This window comes from Lynx canadensis, chromosome A3 (genome assembly GCF_007474595.2).
Source record: "Lynx canadensis isolate LIC74 chromosome A3, mLynCan4.pri.v2, whole genome shotgun sequence".
Taxonomy (NCBI): Eukaryota; Metazoa; Chordata; class Mammalia; order Carnivora; family Felidae; genus Lynx; species Lynx canadensis.
The window spans coordinates 85,234,135-85,252,319 of NC_044305.1; the positions used below are offsets into that span (position 1 = coordinate 85,234,135).

The 18,185-nt window shown below is 38.0% G+C and overlaps 1 long non-coding RNA gene across 1 annotated transcript; it reads right to left on the bottom strand.

Annotated features, from left to right (window-relative positions):
• Positions 1-5,690: 5,690 nt before the first annotated feature.
• Positions 5,691-16,044, bottom strand: LOC115510664. The gene is made up of 3 exons (XR_003967793.1): positions 16,008-16,044; positions 7,011-7,134; positions 5,691-5,789 (listed from the first exon to the last, which is right to left on the bottom strand). It is a non-coding gene; the product is annotated as an uncharacterized LOC115510664 (long non-coding RNA).
• Positions 16,045-18,185: the final 2,141 nt, after the last annotated feature.

Here is an 18,185-nt window from a genome sequence, read left to right on the forward strand (position 1 = left end):
GTGAAGTCCAGGGTCTTTGGGCCACATGGGGAGAAGCGGTTCCTCTTCTGGGAGTACTCCCCACAGGCAAAGGTCCCAGCAGATGCTGGAGAACAACCACAGTCGTTGGTGGTGGAACAAGGTTTTTATGAGTGAATCCTGGTGCCAGATGTGTGTTGTGATTTTCCATAATCCCTGAAAGATCGCTGCCAGACGATCGTGTGAACTTTTTCTGGGGCGGGCTGGCAGCCAGCCGCAGTTTCTGGGTATTGGCAGCAGCGCAGTCTCAAACGTTCCTGGGTGTGGCTGGCACCTGCCCATTGCTCGATGAGACCCTCCCGTAGAGGGACAGAACGGGTCATAGCCGTAGTCCCTCAGAAGTCCGGGTGGGGAAAACAGCCACATCTGAGATAAAACTCAGGAGGGAGGTGCTGCCTGGCAACCTGACGGCTTGGTCACGGACAGTGTAAAAGCGGGAAGTGGATGGAAGCTGGAGACGGAGGACAGGTGCACAATTGCTGATCGCAGAGAACGGAGTTCCAATACTAGAGACTGGGAGCTGGGTGACGCCATTTTTCACCACTCCCGCGCATGCACGCACACACACCTACAAGCGCCACAACAATCCACCCTCGTAAGCTAAGCAGCGCCATCTAGTGGAGAATGGAACCATTACACTAAGCCCAACCAACTGGTCCAACCTGGCTCTTCAGGAACAGCGCAAATCTCTCCTCCTGCTTGGTTTATGGACTATAAAGTGCTTCATAGTTTGACTTCTAGAAGAAAACAATGTAATTTCAATGGTATTTCAAGTCAGTTTGCTGGTCCATCTATTCAATTTTCTTTTTTTTTCTTTTCTTTTTCTTGAATACAGAAAGGGAAAAATTTTATTTTTATTTTCAATTTTTATTAAAAATATTTTTCTTTAATTTTTTTCTACTACATTTTTTACTTTTTTGTAAATTCTTCAAATTCTATTTTATTTCCATCATTTCATTTTACTCTATTTCATTGTATTCATTTTTTCAAATTTTCAAACGCTTTTTTTTCTTTTTCCCTTTTTTTCTCTAATCTATCAAGCCTCTTTCAACACCCAGATAAAAACACACCTAGGAACTAGCATCATTTATTTGATTTTTGTGTGTGTGTGTTGTTTTTAATTTTTTAATTTTAATTTTTTAGTTTTAATTTTTTTAATTAAAAAATTGTTTGCCTCATTAACTCCTTTTCTTTCTTCAAGATGACAAAATAAAGGAATTCACCCCAAAGGAAAGAACAGGAACAAACAACAGGCAGGGACTTAATACAGATACAAGCAAGATGTCTGAACCAGAATTTAGAATCACGATAATAAGAATACTAGCTGGGGTGAAAAATAGATTAGAATCCCTTTCTGCAGAGATAAAAGAAATAAAAGCTAGCCAGGATGAAATTAAAAATGCTATAACTGAGCTGCAACCTTTAATGGTGCCATGGCGGGAAGGATGGATGAGGCAGAGCAGCCAATCAGCAATACAGAGGACAAACTTATGGGGAATAATGAAGCAGAAAAAAAGAGGGAGACTAAGGCAAAAGAGCACTATTTAAGAATTAGAGAAATCAGTGACTCATTAGAAAGGAACAACATTAGAATCATAGGGTCCCAGAAGATGAAGACAGAGAAATAGGGGTAGAAGGGTTATGTGAGCAAATCATAGTGGAAAACTTTCCTAACCTGGGGAAAGACAAAGACATCAAAATCCAGGAAGCACAGAGGACTCCCATTAGATTCAACAAAAACTGACCATCCACAAGGCATCGTCAAATTCACAAAAAATTTGTGGCAAGGAAAGAAACATGAAAGCAGCAAGGGAAAAAAAAGTCCTTAACCTACAAAGGAAGACAGATGAGCTTTGCAGCAGACCTATCCACAGACACTTGGCAGTCCAGAAAGTAGTGGCAGGATATATTCAATGTGCTGAATCGGAAAAATATGCAGCCAAGAATTCTTTATCCAGCAAGGCTGTCATTGAAAATAGAAGGAGAGAGTAAAAGTTTTCCAGAGAAACAAAAATTAAAGGAGTCTGTGACCACTAAACCAGCCCTGCAAGAAATTTTAAGGGGAACTCTCTGAGGGGAGAAAAGATGAAGAAAAAAAAAAAGACCAAAAACAACAAAGACTAGAAAGGATCAGAGAACACCAGCAGACACTCCAACTCTACAAAAAACATAATGGCAATAAATTCATATCTTTCAGTAATCACTCTAAACATCAATGGACTCAATGCTCCAATCAAAAGACACAAGGTAATAGAATGGATAAGAAAACAAGATCCATCTCTATGCTGTTTACAAGAGACCCACTTTAGACCTAAAGACACCTTCAGATTGAAAGTAAGGGGATGGAGAACCGTCTATCATGAGAATGGTCAATGAAAGAAAGTTGGAGTAGCCATACTTATATCAGACAATCTAGACTTTAAATAAAGACTATAACAAGAGATGAAGAAGGGCATTATATCATAATCAGGGGGTCAATCCACCAAGAAGACCTAACAATTATAAACATTTATGCTCCAAATGTGAAGTACCCAAATACATAAATTAATTAATCACAAACAAAGAAACTCATTGATAATAATGCCATCATAGTAGGGAACTTTAACACCCCACTTACAGCAATGGACAGATCATCTAAACAGAAAATAAACAAGAAAACTGTGGCTTTGAATGACACTGGACCAGATGGACTTAACAGATATATTCAGAACATTCATCCTAAAGCAGCAGAATATACATTCTTTAGTGCACGTGGAACATTCTCCAGAACAGATCACATACTGGGACACAAATCAGCCCTCAACAAGTACAAAAAGATCAAGATCATACCATGCATATTTTCAGATCACAACGCTATGAAACTCGAAATCAACCACAAGAAAAAATTTGGAAAGATAACAAACACTTGGAGACTAAAGAACACCCTACTAAAGAATGAATGGGCTAACCAAGAAGTTAAAGAGGAAATTAAAAAGTACATGGAAGCCAATGAAAATGATAACACTACAGCTCAAAACCTCTGGGACACAGCAAAGGCGGTCATAAGAGGGGAGTATATAGCAATCCAGGCCTTCCTAAAGAAGGAAGAAAGGTCTCAGATACACAACCTAACCTTACACTGACTCCACGATCAACAAATCCCTTTTTATTTTTTTTTCAACGTTTTTTTATTTATTTTTGGGACAGAGAGAGACAGAGCATGAACGGGGGAGGGGCAGAGAGAGAGGGAGACACAGAACCGGAAACAGGCTCCAGGCTCTGAGCCATCAGCCCAGAGCCCGACGCGGGGCTCGAACTCGCGGACCGCGAGATCGTGACCTGGCTGAAGTCGGACGCTTAACTGACTGCGCCACCCAGGGAATGCTAGGGGCGCCTGGGTGGCTCAGTCGGTTAAGCGTCCGACTTCAGCTCAGGTCACGATCTCGCGGTCCGCGAGTTCGAGCCCCGCGTCGGGCTCTGGGCTGATGGCTCAGAGCCTGGAGCCTGTTTCCGGTTCTGTGTCTCCCTCTCTCTCTGTCCCTCCCCCGTTCATGCTCTGTCTCTCTCTGTCCCAAAAATAAATAAACGTTAAAAAAAAATAAAGGGAATGCTAAATGAAATTAAGTGTTTCTTTTCACTTTGAAAGTAGTGAGCACTTCACAGTGGTATTAGCATTACCTGTGACATTGTGAACAATAGATGTCACAGATATTTTGATATTGCATCACAATCGTCACCAGTATCTCAAAGTACCATTTATGTTTCCCACTGCCATAAACTTTTAGGCACACCACTAGCTGTCATCATGTCATGCTTTAATAAAGAAGCATATAAATTAGGTTTTTAATATATTTTGATGATTGCATTTCAATATAATTGATATCCTTTGTAATCTTATGTATTTTATTTTTGACATTTTAAACCAATATTGTGAAAAAAGGCTGGTTCACCGCCTTTCCCCAGACTGCTGAAGGGGTTCATGGCATGAAAAAAAGTTAAGAGCTTTCTGTATGTGTATAGACACATATACCAGAGCAAAAATACAATAATAATAAATAATTTAACCTTATTAAATTAAATCCAACAATGATCACTGCATCACTAAAGAGTAGCATATAAGTCTCATTGTATATTTTTTACATTGATATAAAGCCTTTTTAGACACATTTACATGCATACGTGTATACACACAAACACACACAAACACCCCTTACACCACACACACACACACACACACACACACACACACACACACACAGTAGTCTTCTATAATTCCAGCTAGTGAACATAGACCTCTAGTTTGGTGAAATTATATAAATGTTAATTTGATCTTATAATTTCACGATCTTTTCAAAGTGAGGAAATTCCACAGATGTTGAAAAATTCAAGAAAAATGTTATCTACATGAGGTAGTTTCTACTGTGCCCTTTAAAATCTAGATATCACATTGAAAGGCTATTAAAAGTGATTTTTTTCCCGAAATTTGGATTTGCTTCTTTCTCAATTCTTACTAGTTAGAAACATTTGAACAATTATCTACATTTTATTACAGAATTATACTTCATATGAACATGGCTCTATATTGTTTTTAGATATCCCTGACTTATTTTTAAAAATCTACATTATATGATTAATTGTTATCTGGTAAAACACATACATAGGTGTTTGTGTTTATGTGTGTATGTATATGTGTGTGCCTTTTAATTATGGTATTATTCAACCCACCTTTTTAAAAAATTCTCCTATCATTTAAAATGTATTAGGCATATTACTGTGATATTTGCAGAATATCTTTGGAACATTTGTATGCTCAGAAACTAATATGAAAATCAATACAATCTCATTCAAATGAAAACAAAAAAAAAAAAGAAAAAGATCATAGACAAGAAAGTCTGGGGTAGTGGCGTATGGACGTAATGGGAGTGGGCCTGAAGTCTGAAGGTGTTTGTATCATTTGTTAATACCCCGCAAAAAGCATTCACCCCAAAATTAGTTGGCTATTTGATGTTAGCCAGTTCCTGGTCTACTCTAGAACTGGCAGAACAGGGACATGAATAGAGTGGTCACAGTGGCAGAGATGGAGGCTATGCCTAGTGCCAACAGTATAGACTTCCACTCTCCAAGGCTCATCTAGCTACTTCCTCCTGGGAATGCGAAACCTGTCAGTAACAGAGCATGATGCTCTGAGCTCTCTGTATGGCACTGTTCTTCAAGGAGGCTAACAAGTCATTTGGCAAGTTGACTCCATTGAACACCTTCTATCCTGGAAGGGCCAATGATTTATTCTCATAGGAATAGATGTCAGTTTTGAGTGTGAATTTTCCTTTACTGTCCAGAGTCCTCAGCCAGAATCACTATCCAAGGGTTTATAGAGTGCCTGATCTAAGGCATGGGACCCTATACAGCATAGCATCCAAATAGCCGACTCATTTCACAATGAGGGAGGTGAGGAAATGAACCTGTTACCATGGGGTCCATTAGTCCTATGACATATGGTACCATCTAGAAACTTCTAGAATGGTAGAACATTGGAATGGCCTACTGAAAGCACAGCTGAAGTGACAGTTCAGAGCAACACTCCACAAAGATGGAGACTACCACCAAGGACGTGGTGTTATCAACTGAATCAGAGACCTCTATGTGATACTGTGTCTGAGAACCAATGGGTAGATGCAGGAGTAGCTTTACTTACCGCCATGCCCAATAACCCACCAGATGACTTTGGGCTACTGGTCCTTGCAACTCTGGACTCTGCAGGTTAGAGGTTCTCATCCCCAGGGAACACATTCTTGCTAGAAGGAGCAGCAAAGTTCCCACTAAACTGCAAGTTGTTGCTGCCACCTGGGCATTTGAATTCCTTGTGTCTTGGGACCAATAGGCAAGAAGTGGAGTCACTAACTTCAAGCAGAATTAGTATGTATTTTTTGAAAACAGCCTTTCCTGTATTTCAGGAAGTGTTCTTATATATATCTTACCCATATATTTCCTTAGTGTCTAGTTAACTTTCAAATGAACTCTATCTGGTCCTATAGCTTTGGCCCAAGTGAACATAAAATTCCTTTCTTCTCTCAGTAAAACCTAGCACTTGCTAATTAAAACATCGATTTTCATAACTATTATCTCTAAAATAAGTATCAAAGCTTAGTTTGGAACTAAAATCTGAACACTGTTTCCTTTTTTGGTGGCTGGGTTTTGTTCACCCCTCTGAAGAGGCTAAGGGGGCAATACAAATTACCAGGAATAAAAAGTGCTTCTGATAATATTTCAAATTATTACCCTGCATAGATTCATCTCATGGATGCCACATGAAAGAAACCAGCCCCCAAAGACTACATACTGCATGATTCCATTTATGTGGAGTTTAAGACCTGGCAAAATTAATGTTTATAAAAGGGAGAATATATTGTTCACTTTTGGGGGCATAGTATAAAATCTGTAAAATTGCAGGAGAGAATCTTTAAAAAAAATTTTTTTAACGTTTGTTTATTTTTTTGAGACAGAGAGAGAGAGAGAGCATGAACAGGGGAGGGTCAGAGAAAGAGGGGGACACTGAATCTGAAACAGGCTCCAGGCTCTGAGCTGTCAGCACAGAGCCTGACTCAGGGCTCGAACCCATGGACTGGGAGATCATAACCTGAGCCGGAGTCGGACGCTTAACCGACTGAGCCACCCAGGCGCCCCTGCAGGAGAGAATCTTGTAGGATGCTGGAATGTTCTATAACTTGACATAGGAACCGTGTATTAATATGTGGAATGCTATCCTGTTACCTGTACATTTTGCACACATTTCTGTGGCTATCGTTATGCGTTCATGCATCAGTACTGAATGTTCTCTCTCTCTCTATGTGGATGCTACTTCAGGGCCCCCAGTCTTATAAAAAATTGGAAAAATACCTTTCCAGTTGATTCCCTCCCACCTTCTCTAGATAGTCACTCTTCATGTGCATTTGCCTTTGGGGACTGGTTTCTTGTTGTTGTCAGCTGAGTCAGCAAAGATGCAAATGTCCCCTTACTTGATTTGTTTCTTGTGTTTCAAAGGTGCCAGGAATGCTGTTCCAAAGTCCGTGGTGTCTGTGCATATGGCAAAGCGCACACAAGTGAAGGCATCCATTTATCTCCTCTACTCCATCTGGACACCTGGATGTCAGTTACAAATACTAATTGGTTGAATGGCTTGTGTACTTTCTCTTACAAAGCCTGAAGTTTTTTTAAAAAACTGAAATTTCTTTTTATTTTTGAAATTATTTAAATTATTTTTATTTGAGAGAGAAAGAAAGGGAGCATGAGCAGGGAAGAGGGTTCAGGGGGAGAGAGAGAGGGACAGAGAGAGAGACAGAGAGAGACAGAGAATCTTAAACAGGCTCTATGTTCAGCAATGCCACAACCCTGAGATCATGACCTGAGCTGAAATCAAGAGTCAGATGTTCAACCGACTGAGCTGCCCAGGTGCCTCAAAACTGAAATTTCTAAAATCAATAGAAGGGTTAGTTAAAGTGAAGCCTCGAAAGAAAATGTAGTAATTACAGTTTATTAAAGAGTTAACTTAGGCAAATGATTCAAACTGGAAGTAAATTTAAAGTCATATATAGGCATTACTGTGTGATTTTCTATTAACAAAAGTTTCTATAGTATATATTTTTCTTACTCATTCAAAGTGAAGTCAAAAACTTCAGAAGCAGTTGTTACTGAAGGGTACTCAGAGAATAGGAAAGAATACACTACTGCTTTGAAGAGAATGCTCTTATGTAGCCATTTATATCTTATTAGATAAAAGTATATGTGTGGGAGTATTTGTAAGACATTTGCCTTGTAGATTATAAAAATATGTCCCCTAACAAAAGTTGGTGTTCTCACCCTTCTTGGGAAGTAAATAATTATGCTGCAACTAGTTACTGTGAAAATATTCTGACCAATTGTTTTTCATTCATTTCATTTCATTTCATTTCATTTATTTATTTTATTATTATTATTTAAAATTTTTAAAAAACTATTTACTTTTGAGAGGGAGAGACATAGAGAGAGAGACAGAGTGTGAGTGGGGCAGGGGAAGAGAGAGAGGGAGACACAGAATCCTAAGTAGGCTTCAGGCTCTGAGCTGTCAGCACAGAGCCTGATGTGGGGCTTGAACTCACAAACCACGAGATCATGACCTGAGCCAAAGTCAGAAGCTTAACTGACTAAGCTGAGTAAACAAGTTGCCCCTGTTTTTATTATTTTTTAAAAAATGTTTATTTATTTTGAGAGAAAGAGAGAGAGAGAGAGAGAGAGAGAGGCAGAGAGAGAGGGAGAGAGGGAATCCCAAGCCCGTTCCACATGGAGACCGTCACAGGGTCGATATCACTATGGTGAGATCACGACCTGAATTGAAATCAAGAATTGGACATTCAACTGACTGAGCTACCCATGCGCCCCTCATTTCACTTATTTAATTAACATCCAATAGAAATATTTATTAATTAACCACTATGTTCCAGGCACTGTTTTAGCTCCTGATCTCATTGAGTTTATATTCTTGCAAAATAGATAAATTATAACGTGGTAATAGTTATTGCATAAAGGTTCAGCTAATAAGAATAAAGAGTTGAGGGTCAGTGGCCAGTAGTACTCTTTTAGTGAAGGTAGTTAGGGAAGCCTTCTCCAATAAGATGACACTGGAGCAGAGACCTAAAGGAAGAGGGTGAGCCATATTGATATCTGGAGGGAAAGCATTCCAGATAGAACAGCAAGTGCAAAGGTCCTGAGGTGGCAGTATGCTTGAGGAACATCAAGGATGCCAGAATGGCAAAAGCAGAGTATGAGTGGGAGGTAGAAAAAGGTACTGAAGGTAAGATCAAAGCATCAGCAGAGTCCAGGTCATATAGGACCATTTAAGAGAATACCACATATGAGTAAAAATTTCTATGCAATGTGTTCTATAAGTTCTCTGGCATTTTTTAAATACCTGAGTAACAGTATCTCCAGTTAGATTTATATATGCAAGGAATTGCATCTGTCAACCTATTGGATACTTAGATGACCTCCACATAGTTCAAATCAATAGTCACAATCACCCTATTATTTCACCTATCAGTGGCATCTGATGTCATCGATCCCCCAACCTCCTTAAAGCATTTCACTTTACTCCCTAGTTTTCCCTCTACTTCACTTCTCAGATTCTGGCTCCTTTTCATCCTCTTCAGCCTCTGAATGATGGAGTGTCTCAGGGCTTAATCCGTGGATCTCTTCCTTATCTAGTTAACCCTGTGCTGTGAGAAGTCTTGAATTTTTTAGTGTAAGATGATCAAAATGATTATGCTCCTGTATGGTTGGTGTTAATGCTGAACTTGTTATGAAACTTAAATTAAAAGGCAAAATACTTTGCAAGGATACAATGCATGCAGATATTCATTAAAGAGTCATCAAGAATACTCTGTCCTTAAAATCAAATATGGAAAAGACTATGGATGTATTGCTGTGAACTAAATATGGCCCCATTGCTTAACACCCAGACAGTCCTATGCTCTGCTTAATAAATTGGCCCCATGATGTGGTAGCAGCAATTGAATGGGTTCGTTCTGCAAAATGTTGAAGAGATTGTTTGAAATGTGAAAATGAAACAAAACAACCAACTTATTTTATGCCATTAAAAAAACCCCTGCCTTAGATAACCAGCAAGCTCAGATCAAAGACTTGGTCATTTGGTTGACATTTCCACTCATCACACTGAATATAACCTTGAATGGGCATTCATAGGTGGTGACATAAATATAGTAATCTACTCATTCTTCATGAAATAGTGTCTTGAGGAAATTCAACTGGTGGAAAATAATCTGACCCACTTTGCTACATTGAAGTCAGTTTCCAAAAATAGAAATCACAGTATAAGGTGTAATTGTGAAGCTAAGAACTACATTTCAAAAAGTTCTCTGATTTCAAATTTATGAAAACGAGCTAAGATTATTCTTTTTACCATCTAACTGAGTATTGATACTGTGGAAAATTGCTACAAAGGAAAGTTACCAAATTCAGTTCATTAAGAGCATAAAAAAAAAAAGAAATAAAATGATTTCACAAGAGCAGAATTTTACAAGTATCTTAAGAATGGTAAATCTAGGTATAAAAACCATGGTGCAAAGACTGTATCCATATTTGCAAGTACCTATATTTGTGATCAGTTGATTTCACTATGAATAAAAATAGATCTCTTTCTTACCTAAATGATTTAAGGCTAAATTCCGCATTGCAAACTATAACAAGAAATGCAAACCTGACAAGGACAGCTTAGTGAGGAAGAAAATCCATGATATTTTAGTTCCAAATTAAAGAAGTAACCAATTAAGGGGCACCTGGGTGGCTCAGTCAGTTGAACGTCTGACCTCGGCTCAGGTCATGATCTCATGGTTGATGAGTTTGGGCCTGTGTCCGGCTTCGTGCTGATAGCTCAGAGCCTGGATCCTGCTTCGGATTCTGTGTCTCCCTTGCTCTCTGCCCCTCCCCCGCTCATGCTCTGTCTTTCTCTGTCTCAAAAATCAATATAACCATTAAAAAAAATTTAAAAAAAGAAGTAACCAATTAAAAAAGGAAAACGTAATTTAACAGTGGTGATATTTAAAGAAAAGTTATTGTTGTGCCTTTCCAAGTTCATGACCATTTTCCCGGTTAGCCTTGGAGGAGATTTGGATCTGTTACGGAAGCAATGTGAGAGCAAGAATAAGGTAATACTCCTTTCTCGGCATTCTTTGGGATTTACAGAAAGACAATATGCTTAAAATTCAGTTAATGGGAGACTGAGAGGGCTTAGGTTTTTCTAAGTTTTTAAAACTGAGATCATAGTGTTTATGTAAAGGAGAGACTCTGCTGGGACAGCCAGCTGGGGAGGCTAGAGCACAGAAAGGGATGGTGGTGGTCAAAACCTGCCCATTCTACTTCTGGGGTTGTGGGAGAAGGCAGAGAGAGAGAATCAGGAGGAGTAGAAGTATGTTGTGGTTGTCCATCTTTGGCCCTTGGTGTAGAGAATGGGAAGTCAGATAAACTGAAGGGAGAGTGGCTTTCCCTGCGCTCAGGTCAAGATTCTGGAGGAGACTCCTGTGTAGAGGCTCCGTGTCAATATGGGTGAACCAACATAGCCTAGAGAGCTGTTGGGTGTGGCCAGGAAGAGAGCAGCTCTCACTTAGACACCAAGCCTCTCTTGGTTCCATACTGAGAGCCAGGGGGCTTCTCATCAGGCCTGCCATTGGTAGGAGCAGGTTGCCCCACAGCAGATATTGAAGGGGGAGCTACTTGGCTGTGAGACTGCATGGGACACCTGGGGGGGTCAGGTCTACAGCCAGGCAATATCCAAAGGCAGGCCTGATTAGCATGACACAGTGGAGAAAAGCCCATGTGTGCACAGATGTAAGTCAGCAGTAGAGGCCAGTAGAAAGCCCAGGACAGTACCAGCCAACTATGCTTCAGCAGCCACAAGATCATATGATGGTAGAAGAATAAATGTCATATGACTTCTGGTGCAAAACCACATGAATCCTCCGCCCCCAGTGTCTTCACCATTTTGAAGGAGAACAGGGCAGAGAGCAATGGAAACACAAGATAATGAGCATTTTTCTCAAAAGTTTGATATTTAATAATTCTTTATGTTACTGGGTTGGTCTAAGGCTTGAAATGGATTGAACGGTAAACCTTTCCTCTGCTGCAGGAGGAAGGTTGTAAGGGACACCTGGTCAGGTACACGAATTAAATAAAGGAAAAACACTTTTCTATGTGTATAGTATACAAGTTGTATCAGAATAGCTGTGACAATATTCAGGATAATTCAATATTTATATTTTTCAATTTGTATTACATTTCATTTTCAAAATAAAACCTCCAGTATTATATGAATGTGTTTGAGATTGTGTGCTTAAGCCACAGTTCTGTAAAAATAAGGCAAGTTTGGGGGCGTCTGGGTGGCTCAGTTGGTGAACCGCCTGACCTAAGCTCAGGTCATGATCTCACGGTTTGTGCATTTGAGACGAGCTTCAGGCTCTGCACTGACAGTGAGGAGCCTGCTTCAGATCCTCTGTCTCCCTCTCTGCCCCTCCCCAGCACGTGCTCTCTCTTTCTCAACGTAAATAAATGAACATTTTTAAAAAATAAGGCATGTTTGGTTATGTTTCTTCACTTGACTTTTCTTATATTCAGCTTGCTACATTCCTGTTTATTGCCAGCTTGGGCCTTGAAGGCATTTGCCGTTTAGGTATTTTTGTATTTAAAGAAATCAAATGACTCTTTAGGAACTCCTTGGCCCTAAAAGGAACACAAAGGGAGGAGAGAAAAGAAAATTCACACACTAAACTCACACATTGAAAGGAGCTTTTAGTAATTCCATGAAAAATGAACACAAATCCAATTAAAAATACACAGAAGTAGGTTTTTGAAGAATGAGTTTGCCTTATTCCATTTGGGGTTTAGGGGAAGGTTAAACACTATATGGATCCTTAAAAAGTAAGACTTTTTCTTTTTTTAAACCAGGATGGAGCCAAGAATAATTCAGAAAAGTAAAGTAAGAGATTTGGTTTAAAAAAAGAAAAAGAAAAGAGTAAAAGGGCTATAACTAAAAAATTAAAGAGACAAGGATTACAGATAAATATTAGAGCTAAATAAAAAAAGGATAGAAAAAGGATAAAATATACACTGTGAAGTCAAGAATAGATAGGGTGAAAAGTAAAAATGAAGCTAAAATAAATAAGCTGAAGGATAAATACAGAGAATAAAAATAGAGAGGTGACAAAAGACTAAAGGGGGAAGTGCACAAAATCAAAATGTTAAACCTTACTAAATTTAACTCCAAATCCCAGGGTATTTGTGGAATGAAGTTCTGGAAAAATAAGCTCCCATTACTTAAAAAGAAACAAAGCTGACAAGTCACATGAGTAACTCAGAGTGACCTCTGGGCTAAAGTAACTCCCAGGGGTTGGGGTCCTCAGCAGAACTTCTTAAGGGCAGAGATGGCCCGAATTTCCAGGGTCTGCAGTCTCTCAAGTGTCTCTTTAATGCCAACAGCAGGCCTGTTCATCAACAGGAAGTAATCAGCCTGGAGCATCACCACTAACCAATATTAATATTTCTATTGCCTTATCTCTGTTCCTATTTGTTACTGCACAAATTTATTATTTATTAGATACTATTTATTATACTGTACTGTATAATACAGAAAATACCAGAGGAACAATATATCTTGACTATTAATGTATTATTAAATGCCTTCTGCTACTTTAGCTACAAAAGAGATATACTCCATGCTGAAATTGGCAGAAAAGACAGCCCAATCACTCAGAAGTATTTTTTTTTTCTGGGACAGTTTTCACTCTCTTCCTTAAATCCCCCAGTTAAGGTAAGGTTAAAAGAAAAAACAAAAACAATTCTCTTGAGACTCAGAATAGGCAAAACAATCTTGAAAAAAGAACAAAGTTAGAGGACTTAGACTTCCCAATTGCACTTATTGCAAAGCTACAGTAATCAAGACAAAGGGGTACTGGAGTTAAGAGTAGATAGATCAATGGAATAGAATTGAGAGTCCAGAATGAATCCATGCATCTACTATGGTCAAGTGACTTTCAACAAGGGTGCCAAAACCATTCAATGAGGAAGGAACAGTTTTTTTCAACAAATAGTTCTGGGACAAGTAGAGAGCCACATGCAGAAGAATGAAGCCCTACTTCACAAATTTGTAAAAATTAACTTAAGTGAAAAGAATAGGCAAATTTATAGAGACAAAGTTGATAAGTAGTAGCTGAGGCAGAGAAAAGGATATGAGGAGATGGAACATGACTGCTGATCTTTGTAACAGTTCTATGAGATGAATCCTTTTGTAAACATATTACAGATAAAAACTAAGGCATAGATAACTTGCCCACACAGTTAATAAGGGGAAGATGCAGGAATGGACTGTCCCTAATGGTTGTTGGAAAGGTATCTTGTACATGGTAAGCATTTACCTTAGGGTAGCAATTATTATCCATAGGCATTAATCTTGAGTGGTGACTCCAATATCATAAATATACCATACTTTAGGCAGGGTCAGTAAAATAGAATCCAAAACAAGTGATATGAAATTATACATTGTACTTGAGCACATTTTCCTTTCCATTTTGAGATGTAGATATTGTATATATAATAAGATGTGTAATCCAGGAGATGTATTTCAAAATGTACATGTGACAGGTTTATTTTTAAGTGAAATGGGATCTTGCACATGAATTTTGATTGCCTTGCTCAACTCCTCAAGGCCCCTGACCCACTCTTTCTGCCCAAATGAGTTTCAAATGGAAAGAATAAAAACATAATTCTAGAAAAGTCTTCACCTCTGGGTGAATTCTTTTTATAGTCTCTTCATATAAGGGCATAGAATTTACCCACAAGGTTGGTAAAAGGGTGAGAAATTTCTTGACACTTAAGATTGTTTAACCATAAATGTCTAATTCTAAGCTGTTGAAGTCAACTTCAGAGCTCACATCCGTTACTTTAGAAGAATATACTCACACTAACAGCTCAACCTCATAGAACTATAGCATCCATGGACACTGAGCTGAAAATTTGGAGAGCAAACCTGTGGACAATGAAATAATACCCTCATGTAAAAACATCTGCACAGAATAATGATGTGGACATATTTTTTGGGGAAAAAAACTGCAAAACTGAATTCATATGTTCTTTATTGTGCCTTTGGAAACATAGATAGAACTCTATTGGGTGGTGGAGACAAGAATGAAAGACAGAGTGGGATAAGAATTCTCTTCATTGGAGGGTTATATTCCCTGACATCTTAACATTCTAGCTAGAAAGGCTGATTGTGATTTTTAAGTTATATCCAGTCTTCTCTTCTTGGAAAGGCCCAGAAGATGGGCAGGACTAGTTTCAGTTCTGTCATTTACAACAAAAGGGTTTGTACAAATTCTGACTCAGTCTGAGATTTTCCAATCAGCTAACATGGCTGAAATGTGGAACTCCCACACTCAAGCTCTTGTCAGTTTCAATAGAAGTATTGCTCCCTCTGTTGGCAGTTGATTAGCATTTACTAGGTCTCAAGGATGGTGTAGCAGAAACAGCTTCCTGAACCAGTCCTGAGGTCAGGGTCCTTTCCTCCAGGTACAAGCTGCTTGACCTTACTCAAATTACTTTGCTTCCATGAGTCTCAATTTTTGCATTTCAAAAAATTAGTGATAAAAAACTAACTTTCAAGACTATATGATTCAAGTACATGTAAAATGTACTCAATCATCGGAAGATATTATTATTATTATTATAAGACAATTTGAAGGGAGAAAGCTAGCCTGTTCATCAAATTTTTCAATGCTGTAAAATATGATTTTCAATATTGTTGGTTTTCTGGATGTGAGAAAAAATGCACGTTATAGCAACCTAAGAAGCTATTGTCACAGCATGTAGAATTATAACAAAATATTTGTAAAGTTCTTAAAAATTCTTAGGTGTATAACTTAAGTTGCAGGTGCCAAACACTCCTTTTATAAAGTTCAATATCCATTGTTAATAAAAGTATTAGATAAAAATTGAAATTAATGGATATTCCTTTGATGTGATTAATCTAAATTACATAATTATTATATATTGTCCTATAACTATATACATAGTTATATATATTTTGTAGCCTGCTGACTACTGAATTATTTTGTTCATATTAGTGTTATCATTGATTCTATTGGGTTTTGCAGATATATTATCATACCACCTGCAAGTGGAATTTTACTTCTTTTCCAATTCTTATGCCTCTACTTTTTTTTTCCCCTTGAATGAATACAGTGACTAATGCATCCAGTATGGTGTGAAATAGTAATGGAGATGGAGATTGTGGACATTTGTGCCTTGTTCCTTACCTTCATGGGGATGCTTTCACTGGAGGAGAATGTTGAAATAAAGAAACACTGAAAGTATCCCATGAAGGTAAGGAACAAGGCAAAAATGTATTCATCTCTCAGTTGGTCTTGCAGAAATTGGCAAATGCTCCATGGCAAGATTAACCTCAATCATGGACTTACCTCTTTGGCTCTCTTTCTTTCCCCAGACACTGGTCCAATATTTTTTTTTTCTCAATATATGAAGTTTATTGTCAAATTGGTTTCCATACAACACCCAGTGCTCATCCTAAAAGGTGAAATATTTCTTTACTATTTGTTAACTCTATCTACAGGGAATTAATTTTTGTTGCCCTAAGTTTTCAAGTTGTCCTAAGTAGGAAGGCTTGTCAGAATTGCCCGATCTGCTATTAGCATAAATGTCAAGTTCTATACATCTAATACTGATTTCATCTAGATATTGATTTTCTAGATATTTGTATCGGGAGGTGTTCCTTGTTAGTCTTAGTCCTTTATGTTGCCTTAATGTAAGGACTGTCAAAATTATAAAACGTGCTCTACTCTAGTGGTTAAAAACTTGGTCTCTGAAATCAAAGAGAATTGGGTTTAAATAGTGATTTTGCATCTCCTTATGTTGATATGGAAAATAACTTGGAGATGATTTCCTGTGTTCTTTGAAAGTCTAATTATGAAGATGGAATATGAAATTGTTATAAAGCATTTAGCATAGGGTTTAGTCAACAGGGAATACTCTAGAAATGGGTTCTTGAAAAAAGAAATCTTGACTCTATAAGAAAATATTCTTTGAATGGAGAGATTTGAGGATTACCACCTCAATCAAATAATCAGACTTACCTGGTCACACAGACATGTGCCTCTTAATGTGGTGCATTAAAAAGCATATTACATTTATCTATGTAGTATAATTGCTAAATATGTGTTACCTGAATCAAATCATGAAGAGATAATCAGACAAATCATTTACAGAACATTCTGTAAGAAAACCAACCAGAATTCTTAAAAAATCCAACAAATCAGGTTACCTGGGTGGCTCAGTTGGTTAAGCTCCCGATTCTTGGTTTTGGCTCAGGTCATGATCTCACAATTTGTGGGTCTGACTGAGCCCTGTGTCGGGCTCTGCAGCTGGAAGCATGGAGCCTGCTTGGGATTCTCTCTCTCCCTCTCTCTCTGCCCCCCATCCACTTGCGCTGTCTCTGTCTCTCTCAAATAAATAAATAAACTTAAAAAAAAAAAACAAACAACCAACAAGTCAATATCCTGAAAAAGAAAACCAAGGGCAGAGGGATACTTCTGGTTCAGAGAGATTAAGGGGACATAAAAAAATGACATGCATTCGAAACCCTGTTTGGATCCTGAATTGGAAAAAAAAAAAATCCACATATTTTTGAGGCCATTAAGGAAATTTAAATAGGGATTACAAATTATATTATTGAATCAATATAAAAATTTTATATGTGATAATGGTATTGCACATAGGAGAATGTACTTAAGAGATGCATGTTGAAATATTGAGTGGTAAAGTATTATGTCTGCAACTTAGTTTCAAATGCTTCAGTTAAAATAAGTAATAAATAAAACAAATGTGGAAATGTTAACAACTGGTCTAAGTGAAGTATATACATAAGAGTTTTTTGTCATGTATTTTTACTTTTCTGTGTGTTTAAATCTTTTCAAAATAAAAAGTTGGAGGCTCAGTTGGTTAAGCATCTGACTTCGGCTCGGGTCATGATCTCATGGCTCATTGAGTTTGAGCCCCACTTTGGGCTCTGTGCTGATAGCTCAGAGCCGAGAGCCTACTTCAGATTCTGTGTCTCCCTACCCCGCTTGCCTCTGTCTCTCTCAAAATAAATAAACTTAAAAAAATTTTTTTTAAGTGAAAAATAAAAAGTTGGAGGAACATTCTTGGCTTTTTTATTCGAGTTACTCATTCTCAGATAAGCTTTTAATTCATTCATTAAAAATGTACTGAGCACTTACTACATGTTACATACTCATAGAGGTGCTGGGGAGTGGTGATGAACCGATAGGTAAGATCATTCTCCAATTTTCAGTTTCCTCATCCATAATATGGATATAGAGTAATAGTATCCCCCGCATTAGCACTGTGCTTGGTTCAGAGTAGGCACTCAACAAATGTTAGCTATTATAATTCACCAACTTTGTCCATTGTTGATCTAATTTAATCTATTTGATGATTTTGGTCTTTTAATTCTGCTCTTCCATCTATTCTTCCCAATCCACTTCCTGATGTTACTGCTCATTGTTAATATTATTAGGGTATTTGAAGTTTTGGAAAGAAGATATTATATGAAGTCAAAGCAAAGATGAAATTAAAGTGGT